Here is a 12,362-nt window from a genome sequence, read left to right as displayed (position 1 = left end):
GAGTGCCAGGTGCCCTGCTATGTGTAATTTCTAGGTCTCTGTGACATTAGTATGCTTTCAGAGCAGAAATCAGGGGGAAAAAGTAAGCCAGTATGTGTTTATGCCTCCAATGGATTGTTTTCTAAAACAGAAGAAAATGAGAAACCAAAGAGACACAAGGCTTGAAATCCTGACAGTGATGAACTTATTTCCAGGTCAACAGGTGTTTGAGAAACTTGTTCCCTAACCGTAGACACCTGCACAGGAGCCTTACTCCTTAGATTCCAGGAAAGGGTTTCTCTAGGGACCTGACCAGCCTCCTACCTCTTCTAACTACTTCGTCACTGTGTTCCCCACATATGGCCATGATGTTCAGCTCCCATCCATGACTAAATACCTTTCCCAAGTCCAGCCTACATGAGTGATATCTTTCATCTGTTTATCACTTACTCTTCTTTCACAATGTGACTCATAGCAAATGGATTTGCAATAATGTGTTAGTAACGATGATAGCTGACCTGTTTTCTATATGTCCTACATGGATCATCCATGGTGGTGTTTCTCATAGAACTTCCTTGGAGTCTGGGGTATGGTCAATGAAACAAGAGGTTGAACCCTTCCATTCGTCTCACTGAAGGGCTGCCTGATTTATGTAATAACCTGAAAGAAGAAAGCAAAAGAACACTTTGAAAGATGAGGATATGTGGGGCCAATATGGAGACAGGGGACAGGGTGGTTGTGTTAGCTGTATCCTTTCTCTGATTGCTTAGCTCTCCCAGTCTTTCAAGCAGATACACATGGTAATCCCACCCACCGTATCTTCACTAAGATGGTAATGCTTCTGCAGAAGAGGAGAGACTAAAGATGAACCTCTAACCACCTTTCAACATCAGTGAGAGGAATATTTAGGAATAAGTGAAGTGGTTTAGGTGTATCCTTTAGATGTTTCTAAAATAATTTAGATCAGTTCTGCGAAATGTCCCAGAGAAGCTTACTGTGGTGATCATGGTGGTATTGTCTGCAGGGTCCTAGGAAACAATGTTCCAGAATTACTCAGCACATCGTAGATTGAGCTACAACCAGATTTATCTTAAAGCACTAGGGGAAAGTCCATTTGTTCCTTTGTGGAGATGTGGAGATGTTGGTACAGTGGTTCTAATTTGGCATCTGATCCCTTGCTCCTGGTGTCAAGGTGAAGAGGCTCATGGCAACTGCAGGGCATTTACACCACTTTCCAACCATGACTGGGGTGACTTTCCTGACCATTCTGTGCTTCAGCTTCTTCACTTAATCAAATGATGATGATGTCAATGATGATGATGATGATGACAAAGATGATGATGGTGATGATGATGATAATGATGATGACAAGATGACAATGATGATGATGGTGACAATGACGAAGATGATGATGATGGCAATGACAATGATGGTAATGATGGAGACGGTGATGATGATGATGATGACAATGGTGATGATGGCAATGATGATGATGATGGCAATGAGGATGATGGTAATGATGTTGATGACACTTAGGAGGAGGATGACGATGATAATAAAATTGACTTGAGAAGCAAACGTACCCTTTTATTTTTTTCTCTGTACTTTTTTTCTTCAGGTTTATTATTATTATTATCATTAAAAATTTTCCCTCCTCCCCTCCTCCCATTTCTTTCCCTCTCCCTCCATTCCCCCCTCCCACTCCCTCTCCAGTCCAAAGAGCAGTCAGGGTTCCCTGCCCTGTGGGAAGTCCAAGGTCCTCCCCCTCCCCATCCAGTTCTAGGAAGGTGAGCATCCAAACAGACTAGGTTCTCACAAAGCCAGTACATGCAGTAGAATCAAAACCCAGTGCCATTGTCCCTGGCTTCTCAGTCAGCCCTTCTTGTCAGCCACGTTCAGAGAGTCCGGTTTGATCACATGCTCCATCAGTCCCAGTCCAGCTGGCCTTGGTGAGTTCCCAACCTACCCCCAGGATCCAGCAATACCATTCTTGGGAATATACCCAAGAGATACCATATCATAGTACAAAAGCATTTGTTCAACTATGTTCATAGCAGCATTATTTGTAATAGCCGGAACCTGAAAACAACCTAGATGCCCCTCAATGGAAGAGTGGATAAAGAAAGTGTGGAATATATACGCATTAGAGTACTACTCAGCGGTAAAAAAACAATGACATCTTGAATTTTGCATGCAAATGGATAGAAATAGAAAACACTATCCTGAGTGAGGTAACCCAGACCCAAAAAGATGAATATGGTATGTACTCACTCATTAGTGGATTCTAGACATTAATAAAGGACATTGAGCCTATAATTCTTGATCCTAGAGAAGCTAAATAGGAAGGTGAATCCAAAGAAAAACAGGTAGTTATCCTCCTGGATATTGGAAGTAGACAAGATTGCTAGCCAAAAATTGAGAGCCTTGGGGTGGGGTGGGGTGGGGTGAGGGTAAGGGGAGATGGGTAGAGAGAAGTGAGAAGGGGAGGATGGGAAAAGCTTGGGGGAATGGGATGATTGGGATGGAGGAAAAATGGATATGGGAGCAAGGAAGTATAGATCTTAATTAAGGAGGCCATTTTAGGGTTGGCAAGAGACTGGACTCTAGAGGGGTTCCCAGGTGTCCAAGACAATGTCCCCAGCTTGTTTCTTGAGCAGTTGAGGAGAGGGCACCTAAACTGGCCCTATCTTATAGCCACACTGATCAATATCTTGCATATCACCATAGAACCCTCATCTGGCGATGGACGGAGATAGAGACAGAGACCCACACTGGAGCACTGGACTGAGCTCCCAAGGTCCTTATGAGAAGCAGAAGGAGGGAGAACATGAGCAAGGAAGTCAGGACCGCGAGGGGTGCGCCCACCCACTGTGATGGTGAAACGTACCCTTTTATACAAAGCGTCAGTTTAACTTTGCTGGGAAATGAGTTTTCAAATAGTGAACACCTTTTGTAAAGATTAGTAGCTATTTATTAGAGATATTTACCAGATTACGGCCTGCACCTGGCAGGCAGCATAGCAGCTTAACTCTTGTCTTTATGATGTGGAATCAGTAATTCTACATTTTTCCTAATGATGGGCAAGTATGCCTATGAGTGCCCACTATTTGGCGGCTTTCTGGTGATCTCAGAGGCTGATTTATTATCATTTCCACAAACCTGAACATTTGGGAAAAGACTAGAGTTAGGTTTACTTGTGTTCAACAATGTATTTTTTTCCCAGCTGTATGAGGTGCTGTATGCCTGCGATCCTTGCACTCTGAAAGCCAAGGCACGAGGATTTTCACAAGCTTAGGCCAGATTGGGCCTTACCGTGATTATAATCCTAGTCAGCATTATATAGCAAAAACAAAGCAAAGCAAAGCAAAAACAAAGGACTGGAGACATAACTCAGTTGGGAGAGTGTTTGCCAAGTACACACAACATTTTCGGTTCAATTCCCAGCACTGGATATACTGGCTATGATGGCAAATACTTGTTTCCTCAGTCCTTGGGAGATGGAGGCAACTCTGAGCCAGTCCCACCCAGTGGATTCTGGGTAGAAACACGGCTCCACTTGGGCTAGAACTCTCTCCGTCCTAGAGAAGTTAGAAAGGTGATGTTTCAGTGTAGCATCCAGCTGGAAGGCTTGACCTATGTGCTTGTAAGAGATGGATGATTGAAAGAAGCCAAATGTGTGGGACAGTTCTGTCGCAGACACCATGTGATGAACTTGAATAGTTAAATCAATGCCCAAGGTCATCGAGATGGCAAATGCATCAGGCAGGTTTCTGATTACTGATTTCCTGTTACACACTCATACCTTTTACATGCGCCACTCACATGATACAATAATTTTATTTTATTTCACTTTTGAGGTGCTGTGGATCTAAATCAAGGCCTCCTGCAAACCACACAAGGACCCAAGGACCGCAGTACTACACCAGGCCCCCAGCCTGAGATTTATCTTCTAATTCATCTGATTTCAGATATTTGACAGCAAATCAAACTTGAATTATTTCTTCATGACTTCGTGTTTTGGTAAGATTGATTTTCACAGGAGCCATGATTCAGATGTTATGGGCTTGTACTCACCCCATAACACCAGGAAGTAAACCGCAGTCTGCTGGCCTCACTCTGCCACTAGCAGAAAGGCAGGTCAGCTCTGCATCAGGAGAAATAGGTTCTTGCTGAGAGGCACTATCTTAGCTTGTTTTCTCTTGGCTGTGGTAGACACCAGGACCAAAAACAATGTGGGGAGGAAGGGGTTTATCTCCTCTTGCAGAATGTAGACCATCAGGGCAGGCCCAAGCAGGAACTGATGCAGAGGTCATGAGGGATGCTGCTGCTACTTGCTTGCTTAGTCTGTTTTCCTTCCTAGAGGCTGCACTGTTCACAATGGACGGGCCCCTCCCACACCAAGAACAAATCAAACAAGAAAACACCTAATAGACTTGCCTACAGGGCCATCCCATGGAAGCAGGTATTATTTTTCTCTGTGTCGATTTTTTTTTCTAGAATACCCTAGATTCTGTCAAGTTGACAAGACAAATAAACAAAGCAAATAATAACAACAAACAGCAAGCAAAAACCTAGCTAGCACAAGCACCCAGTTCTGCAAGACTGTAGGCTTGGTCTCGAAGCCAAGGTTTGTGATAAAAAGTCAAGAACCGACTCCAGAATCCACAGTGTGCTACCTCGGAGTTCAGTGCTTTAAGACCCAGGCTGCTCCTTTTTCTCTGGACTGAGGGAGGGCAGGCTTGATTGCAGCAATGGGAGAGTCAGGTAGACTCTGCTCACCATCCATTCTGATAAGTTCCCCATCCATGCAGTCCTACATCCACACACGTACACACACAGTACTTGTTTGCTCGCCAGCCACCCCCTCCCCAGAAAGGGCAGCCATTCATTTCCTATCACAGGAACCCACACACACACATGGTTTACTGAGGTGACTAATTTGAGAAAACTCTGAGGGCCTGAAACTTGGAAATTGGCTTAGGTGTCGTCAAGAAGGTAAGAGACAGATGTCACCAGGGGCTACCCCATTATAGGTGATGTTTTCTGAAGGTCTAGCCAGCCTTTTCCACTTCACTGCATTGATATAGAGCACAGTTGTATTTCTTGTCTGTCTTCCTCCATGAACTCCTCTCTCTCTCTCTCTCTCTCTCTCTCTCTCTCTCTCTCTCTCTCTCTCTCTCTGTGTGTGTGTGTGTGTGTGTGTGTGTGTGTGTGAGAGAGAGAGAGAGAGAGAGAGAGAGAGAGAGAGAGAGAGAGAGAGAGAGAGAGGGCATAGTAAACACTTTATGAAATAGTGGGGAATAGATAATTTTTGGGTCTGGAAAGATGGCTCCGTGCTTAAGAACACTTGCTGCTTTTGTAGTGGACATAGTTCAATTCCTATCACCCACATGGAGGGGTACAACCATCTGTAACTCCAATTCCAGGGAATCCCATGCTTTTCTGCCTCCAAAGCTACTGCATTCAGGAGGTACACTTACATATATGCAGGCAAAACACTCATTCATCCATATAAAATAAATAAATACATACAAACAAATAAAAACAGACTTTTTAAAAGGAACATCTTAAAAAAGAGTCTACACTGTACTAATTGCCACATCCCAAAAACCTTAATATACATATAGCTCACATCACTAAAGTAAACTTGCTTTCTGGATTTTCACAGTCACTGAAGGGAAAATCCCACCTGTGGCAGACTTCCTCCAAGTAACATAAACATATAGTCACCAAGGTGGTGGCTTGTCATGTGTCTGTTTTAGTTATTGGTGAAATTAGTGAAGGACAGAACAAATAGCAAGTGTAAGACTTGGTTTCTGAGGCAGACTGCACATGGTACCCAACATAGAATCTCTTTCCCCAGGAGGACTCCCCAGCAGTTGCTACTGCAGATTCCACATATAGGCTGGCTACTGGGTGGTTCTGAACCATGATGATGATGATGGAATGGTTCACATGTTGCCTGCTCCAGAGGATTTGGATGAAAGTTAATTGGGTATCAACCCCCTTGTGGTCTTCCTTACAGGGCTGTGTTGGGTTGGCTGCACACCTAAGCTAAATGCATTCATGTTTCTATTAGAAATTCATTTAAGTACCTATCTCCTCTTGCCCAGGTCTAGCCCAGGCCTAGCAATGGCAGCCTCTCCTCCTCGTTTTCGATCCCCAATGATTTTTTTCTTCTGTCCTTTGGCAATGGCATTGCGATAACACCCTTTATTAAATGGTCTTTAAGCTACCCAAATTTCTCTGTCAGACTCTTACACACATAACAATTACAACTATGAACTGTAATTCATAGCGAGTCCTTTGATCTATCTGGGAGTGATTTTCCACCGCCAATCCTCCTTAACCCAAATGAAGGAAAGAATGAAGAAGTCAAAGAAGAGGATTTGAAAGAGTTAAAGCAAAATCATTTCATAACTCATGAAACATGGTCTCTATCTTTCAGCCATGATAATAGCAACGGCAAATTGCTTAGCTACCAGCAATCCTGGGAGGAAGTGTGCTGTGCTTTCTGGGATATTTTCCATTAAGGAACATCTTGCCTTTCTAACAATAATTTAGCTTAGCATGAAAATTTTTTGCATAAATTCCTGACTTCCTCAGAACATGCCCACACTTGGCTGTGTGCCCTTGACTCTGTGAGCACAGATGTCCAGTGGTTAGGACAAATGAATCACACTACAAGCCAGGGTGCTGGGAGACTAGACTTGGGTTTGAAAAATGCATTTCACTTGGACTCCTCTATTTCTGACAAAACTCAGGAAGAATTTCCCAGGCTTAGTCTGTTCTATGACACTGTATCATAGCCACACTGACGGGACTCATCTTTGGATCTCTCAGTCTGGGCCCCAGGCTTTCCCAGAGGGTGCCAGAGTGTCTGGAATCATCTGCTCATCTTGGCTGAACAAACAACCATAGGATTTAAATTATTGCACCCTGGTTTCTCATAGACTTTCCCTATTTCCGGAACTTTCAGTTTCTTGATAGCTTGCTATCTACCCCAATACCTAGTACATAGCTGTCGTAAAGGCCAGACTTCAAGGTCTACCTTCTTTGATTCTTACTTCACAAGTTCAGTATTTTATTTTGGCAGCAGCATTGAGAGAGAAGATGGGAGGAGGGTGGTAATCTTGAAATCTCTGGTCTCATGTATGTTTTAATGTAGTTATTGAAGAAATGGGTTTGCTATAAGGAAGGTATGATCCCTCCTTACTTTTTCTACTCCCTTTTGCCCCCTTCTCTCTTTATTATCTTATCTTATCTACCATCTATCTATCTATCTATCTATCTATCTATCTATCTATCTATCTATCTATCTATCTATCTTCCATCTTTTAACATGACATGACAGAGTGAAAAGGCCCTCACCAGTTGGTGCAGCTTCATCTTAGACAACCACATTCTAGAAACATGACATAAGTAGATAAATGTAGAAAAAAGGGAAGAAAAACATGGCAGTACTATGCACTCTTTGAATACTTCCATTCCACAGTGGCTGGAAATATGATATTTTGGTAGCCTAGGCACCCAGCGTAAGCTGTGGGCGGAAAATGGTTGGCACTTGATCTGCATTTAGCATTTTCAACAAATTTTAGCTGATTAAAGGGTGTCATCTGCATTTAGCATTTTTGCCAAATTCTACCCGATTAAAGGGTGTCTTTTAATACTCGGTCATGGTGAAAAGCTCCAGCTGTGTAAAATCCGGAGACGGCCGCTTCCAGCGCTGGGTTAAGCGTCAGGGCGCTCATATCCACTGATGCCGAGGTGAGAAAGAGTTCCTTTCTCTAGGGCTGGTTTTTAGTACATTTGACTATGAGAAGAAAAATTTGATTGAGTGAATACTTTTACACCAGAACCCAACAGTGTGGGAAAAATTCATCCAGTTACCAGTGCAAAAGCGAGTTATGAGGTTTTGTTTGTTTGTTTTTTGTTTGTTTGTTTTGGGGTTTTTTTGGTATGAATACTGCTATGGTAAAGGGGGGCACTATGGCTTCACAAGGGTTTTACGGAAATGACTGAGACCATTCTAAAGGCAAATATTTCCAAAGCTTTGCAGGTTGGGTGTCAGCTGTACTCTTTCTGTATATTCCTGTGGACCATAGCATTACTTGACTGGCTACAGGCAATTGCAGGTCTGACCTGAGCAGAAACAAGTATGGAAGGCTGAGCAAGTAACTGCTTCTACAGCGGGGAGTATTATATTGTTCTGAAGAAAGAAGGGTAATCCGAAGGCTGGAATCAGGGCTAAAAAGGAAGGAAAGAACATTAAAATTTCTTGGACAATATTTTTGTATGACATTGAAACTAGAACAATAAAGAAAGGAAAATAGAAACTTAAATGGTAGGGCTTTTGACTTGCTGGCAAATTTTGCAAAGCCTGTGTGTTTGGGGATGGGCATTGTATTAGGTACATGCTTGGTGCTGTAAGAAAATTCCTGACAAGAAATTACTTACCAGAGAAGAGGTTTGTTTGGACCCGTAATGGTGGGGAAGGCCTGGTGACAGGCATGTAAGGTCCTGATATTTTATCCACAGTCAGGAAGCAGAGAGCAGACAGGAAGTCAGGCCAGACTATAAAGCCTAGCTCTAATGACTCACTTCCTTCACCTCCTAGAGTTCACTCAATCTTCCAAAAACATTGCCACTGGCTGGTGACAAATGCTCAAATCCACGAGCCTATGAAGAGACCTTCCTTTAATTATCAGATGCTTTTACAGAAAGGGTCCATGCTGAGTCAGAATGATGCATAGTTAAATGTTCCCAGGACAGTCCCCTTTGGCTAAACCCTGACAGCTGATGGCTCTTGTCACGTGCTCTAGCAAGCCTTACCATACTGCTTCAGACATCTATCTATTATTGGAAAGCTCTTTGACCCAAACTGGTCTCTAACTCAGAACAAGCGCTGTTTTATTCATTCTGTCAGGTTTCTAGTAGTCTACATGGTTTCCTGGTAGAGTTTCAAATTCATCCTGGCGATCCAGCCTAGAGGAAGGATGGTGGCTTCAGGCTGAAGTGGCCTCATTACACGCTGAGAATTAGCAGCTATTTTTGTCTGGGCTGTTTGTCTCCTGTCACCGCTCCACCTGAAAAAACAGTCTGAAAAAACAGTCTCTTACTTGGCAGCTGGCTTCCATCTGCCCCCTGTGGGTCTGCAACTGTGACCCTGGTTTAACCCTAACGTCTGACAACTCTGATACACAGCTACAAAGCCATACGGATCCTAAAATACACTCTTGAAAGGTACACCTGAGCTCCATCGTTTAAATTCAGTACCTCAGAGACTGGTTTCATTTTGACTCCCTACTCGTGAGAGAGCAGAAGGCCCGTTCCATCAGGCAGCTGACAGGAGGAATCCCTACTGTTTAACCTAGAAAGGTGAGCAGGTCAAAGATGCTCTGTTCATCCCCTTCAGTTTCTCTGACACCCCTTCAAATAAATGTGCCAGATATGATTTGGGATATTCATTCTTTTTTGGCTTATTCAAGATCTTAATGATTTATTTTGAAACCTTAGCAAGGGACCTCACAGGCACTGGAAGCCAAAAGGGCTATGGGTCAGTGGTGTGGGAGGTCCTTCTGTCTATGTGTTGCTTTCCTTGGTTAATGAATAAAGAAATTGCCTTGGCCTGTTGATAGGGCAGAACTTAGGTAGACAGGGAAAATTAAACGGCATGCTGGGAGAAAGGATGCCATGGATCCATGGCCAGAGGTAGATGTGCTGAATCTTTGCCAGTGAGTCACTGCCATGTGGCAAAATTCAGATTAATGGAGATGGGTTAAATTAATATAAGAGTTAACCAATAAGAAGCTAGAATTAATGGGCCAAGCAGTGATTTAAATAATACAGTTTCTGTGTGATTATTTCGGTTCTGGGTGGCTAGGAAGAACAAGCGGTTCCCTGCAACAGATCAGCCACATAGTGAGAAGGCAGGACTCGGTGAGTTCTCATCACAGAAAACTGAATAGTTCCCATCCTGGAACTACGTTTTCTATCCCAAGGAAACAGCGCAGGCAGCACCTACATAGTCCTTCCCATAGTCCTTTCAGTGGGTGGGTGTGCTAGGGGACTCGAGAGCCCCTCTTAGTCCAGAACCAAGTGTGACAGACTACCCTTACTAATCCTTTTGTTTTTGAGTCATCTGACAGGATCCTTGTTATTAAAGAGGACAGAGTAAGCATGCAACAGAGACACAGGTGATTTGGGTTCTCAGAGAGAAGATCCTCCTCCTGCCTTGAGCCCTTGAAGCCCTGAAGGTTTATAGTGGGGAAAATCAGGTCCTTCTTCCATAATTCTCTCTGTGATTTCCTCTGGAGCCCAGGAAGACAAGGATACTCCTAGCAAGTGCATATTCTTGGCCTCAGTCTACCCTGGGGCTGGCCTGTGGACAAGAAGCTATTTTAAAAAGCCATGAAAATTTTAGAATTGTGTGATTTTCTGCCATACATTCAAGTTCTGAATTGAATCGAAAGCTGAACAGTGATCACCACTGGCCAGAGACCTGCAGTAGGGGAACCAGCGATTTTTTTCACTCTCTCTTGTGAGGTCACTTGCATTTTCTCCATCCCTAGAACCTGTCCTGCTAGAGAAGTTGCTGGAACAGTTGTAACAGTGAAAAGCAACACCATCTTCAAAGAATTTCGGGAGATGATCACCAAAGGAGGTTGAAGGCAAGAGCCCTTCTGACCCTTTCTTGAAAATCATAATGTAAGTGTGGAATTATTTATAGGTTTAAATAAGCCTTTGGTTCAGAACATCAGAGAATATAGGGTATGCACTCTTGGGCAATGAGCAAGTAGCCAATCAGAAGGAGTTGTTCCATACTGGTGTGGTTAAAGTGAGGGAGACGCCATGGTTAGCTCTCTGTAAAGAGACTTCATCCTCTTTACATCCTCATGGTTAGTGCTGTAATATGTATAAGTCTTTCTCTGATTGAATAAAGATGGGATGGTGGAGTGTTTTTGAAAGACAAGGGCTTCTAAAGGGAGTGCCAGTACTAGGAGGCATGGCTTGTTGGAGTAGTTGTGGCCTTGCTGGAGAAAGTGTGTCACTATGAGGTGGACTTTGAGGTCTCATCTATGCTCAAGCCACACCATGAGAGACAGTTCACTTCCTGTTGCCTTTGGATAAAGATGTAGAATTCTCCAGCACCCTGTCTACCTGCATGCTGCCATATTCCCAGCCACCACGCTCCTCGCCATGATGATAATGTAATAATAATGATAATCCTCTGATACTCGAAGCTGCCACCTCAATGAAATGTTTTCCTTTCTATGAGGTGTTGTGGTCATGGTGCCTCTTCCCAACAATGGAAACCCTGACTAAGATAATGGAGTTTGGGAGATGGCTCAGCAGTTAAGAATACATATTTCTCTTAAAGAGGACAAGAGTTTGGTTCCTAGTATCCAGACTAAGCAGGCACACATACATACTCATAAGTAAAAAATAAATCTTTAGAAATCAAGGCACAATGCTTTCTTAATGTCATTTCTTTCATATGCCACCTGTTGTGCTGTACTGAACCTATAATCCTGTCTCTGGTCCCGTGACTGTATCTCTTCAGGTGTACCTTGAATGTAAACCACCCTGGCCTCCTTGCTGTTCTTTTGTCACTATGGCGTGAAGAGCATCCTTGTGCAGCTGTGTCTGGACAGCTCCAGCAGATGTTTTTGGACCCCTTTCTTCTGCCAGTGATTAACTCTGACAGTCCAGTTTTCAGTGGTTGAGCAGTTAGGCTTCGGAACCTTCAAAATCTCATAGACTTTATTTCTCTTCTGTGATCCTATGTTTAGAATATTCATAACCATATAAAGAGGGAGAATCTGTCACACACACACACACACACACACACACACACACCAGGAACCAGAACCTTTGGGTATGTGCCTCTCACATGATCATTTTTCTCTCTTGCTGGGAGAAAACGTGTAATTACCAGTGGAAATGTCATTTCCATGATGCACAGGTGACGTGGGTAACAAGATATGTCTGCATAAAGAAATAAACATTCTGAAATATGCCTGCTTCGTCTGGGCTTCCTGCAGAACACAGTGCCCTTTGGAGAAGCAGACCTTTTGGCAGCGTTCTCAGTGATTCTTAGTCCTTCTCCTGTTTGGCTTTGCTGAAATTCAGAAATAGCCTGTCAATTAAAAATGATAAATTTAGCTTCCTGCAGGGCAGGGATGAATGATCAGCCCCAGCCAACCGTTCAGAGGTCTAAGGGGTCAAGTATTGAAATAATCCTGAAAAATTCATGTAGCAAGTCTAGTGGAGTGATCACCATTGAAGGAAAGAGTGGAGGGGTCAGATGTGGCACCCTGGGGGCCTTAAAGAGCCACTGGCCTTTAGAAAGATGAGGCTATATTTTCCCATGAAGCTTTTCT

At 43.4% G+C, this 12,362-nt stretch overlaps 1 long non-coding RNA gene across 1 annotated transcript in view; it reads left to right on the top strand.

The window, feature by feature from the left end:
* Positions 1–1,557, top strand: part of LOC146890128 (uncharacterized) — a 32,046-nt gene extending 30,489 nt beyond the window's left edge. Inside the window, exon 2 of the long non-coding RNA XR_014999276.2 lies at positions 1,258–1,557. This is a non-coding gene — a long non-coding RNA (uncharacterized LOC146890128). The remainder of the gene's footprint in view (positions 1–1,257) is intronic.
* The last annotated feature ends 10,805 nt before the right edge of the window (positions 1,558–12,362 follow it).

This window comes from Myodes glareolus, chromosome 20 (assembly GCF_982192425.1).
Source record: "Myodes glareolus chromosome 20, mMyoGla1.1, whole genome shotgun sequence".
In the NCBI taxonomy this organism is placed as follows: Eukaryota; Metazoa; Chordata; class Mammalia; order Rodentia; family Cricetidae; genus Myodes; species Myodes glareolus.
The sequence above is the reverse complement of the archived record's forward strand: the minus strand, read 5'-3'. Positions and strand labels throughout refer to the sequence as shown.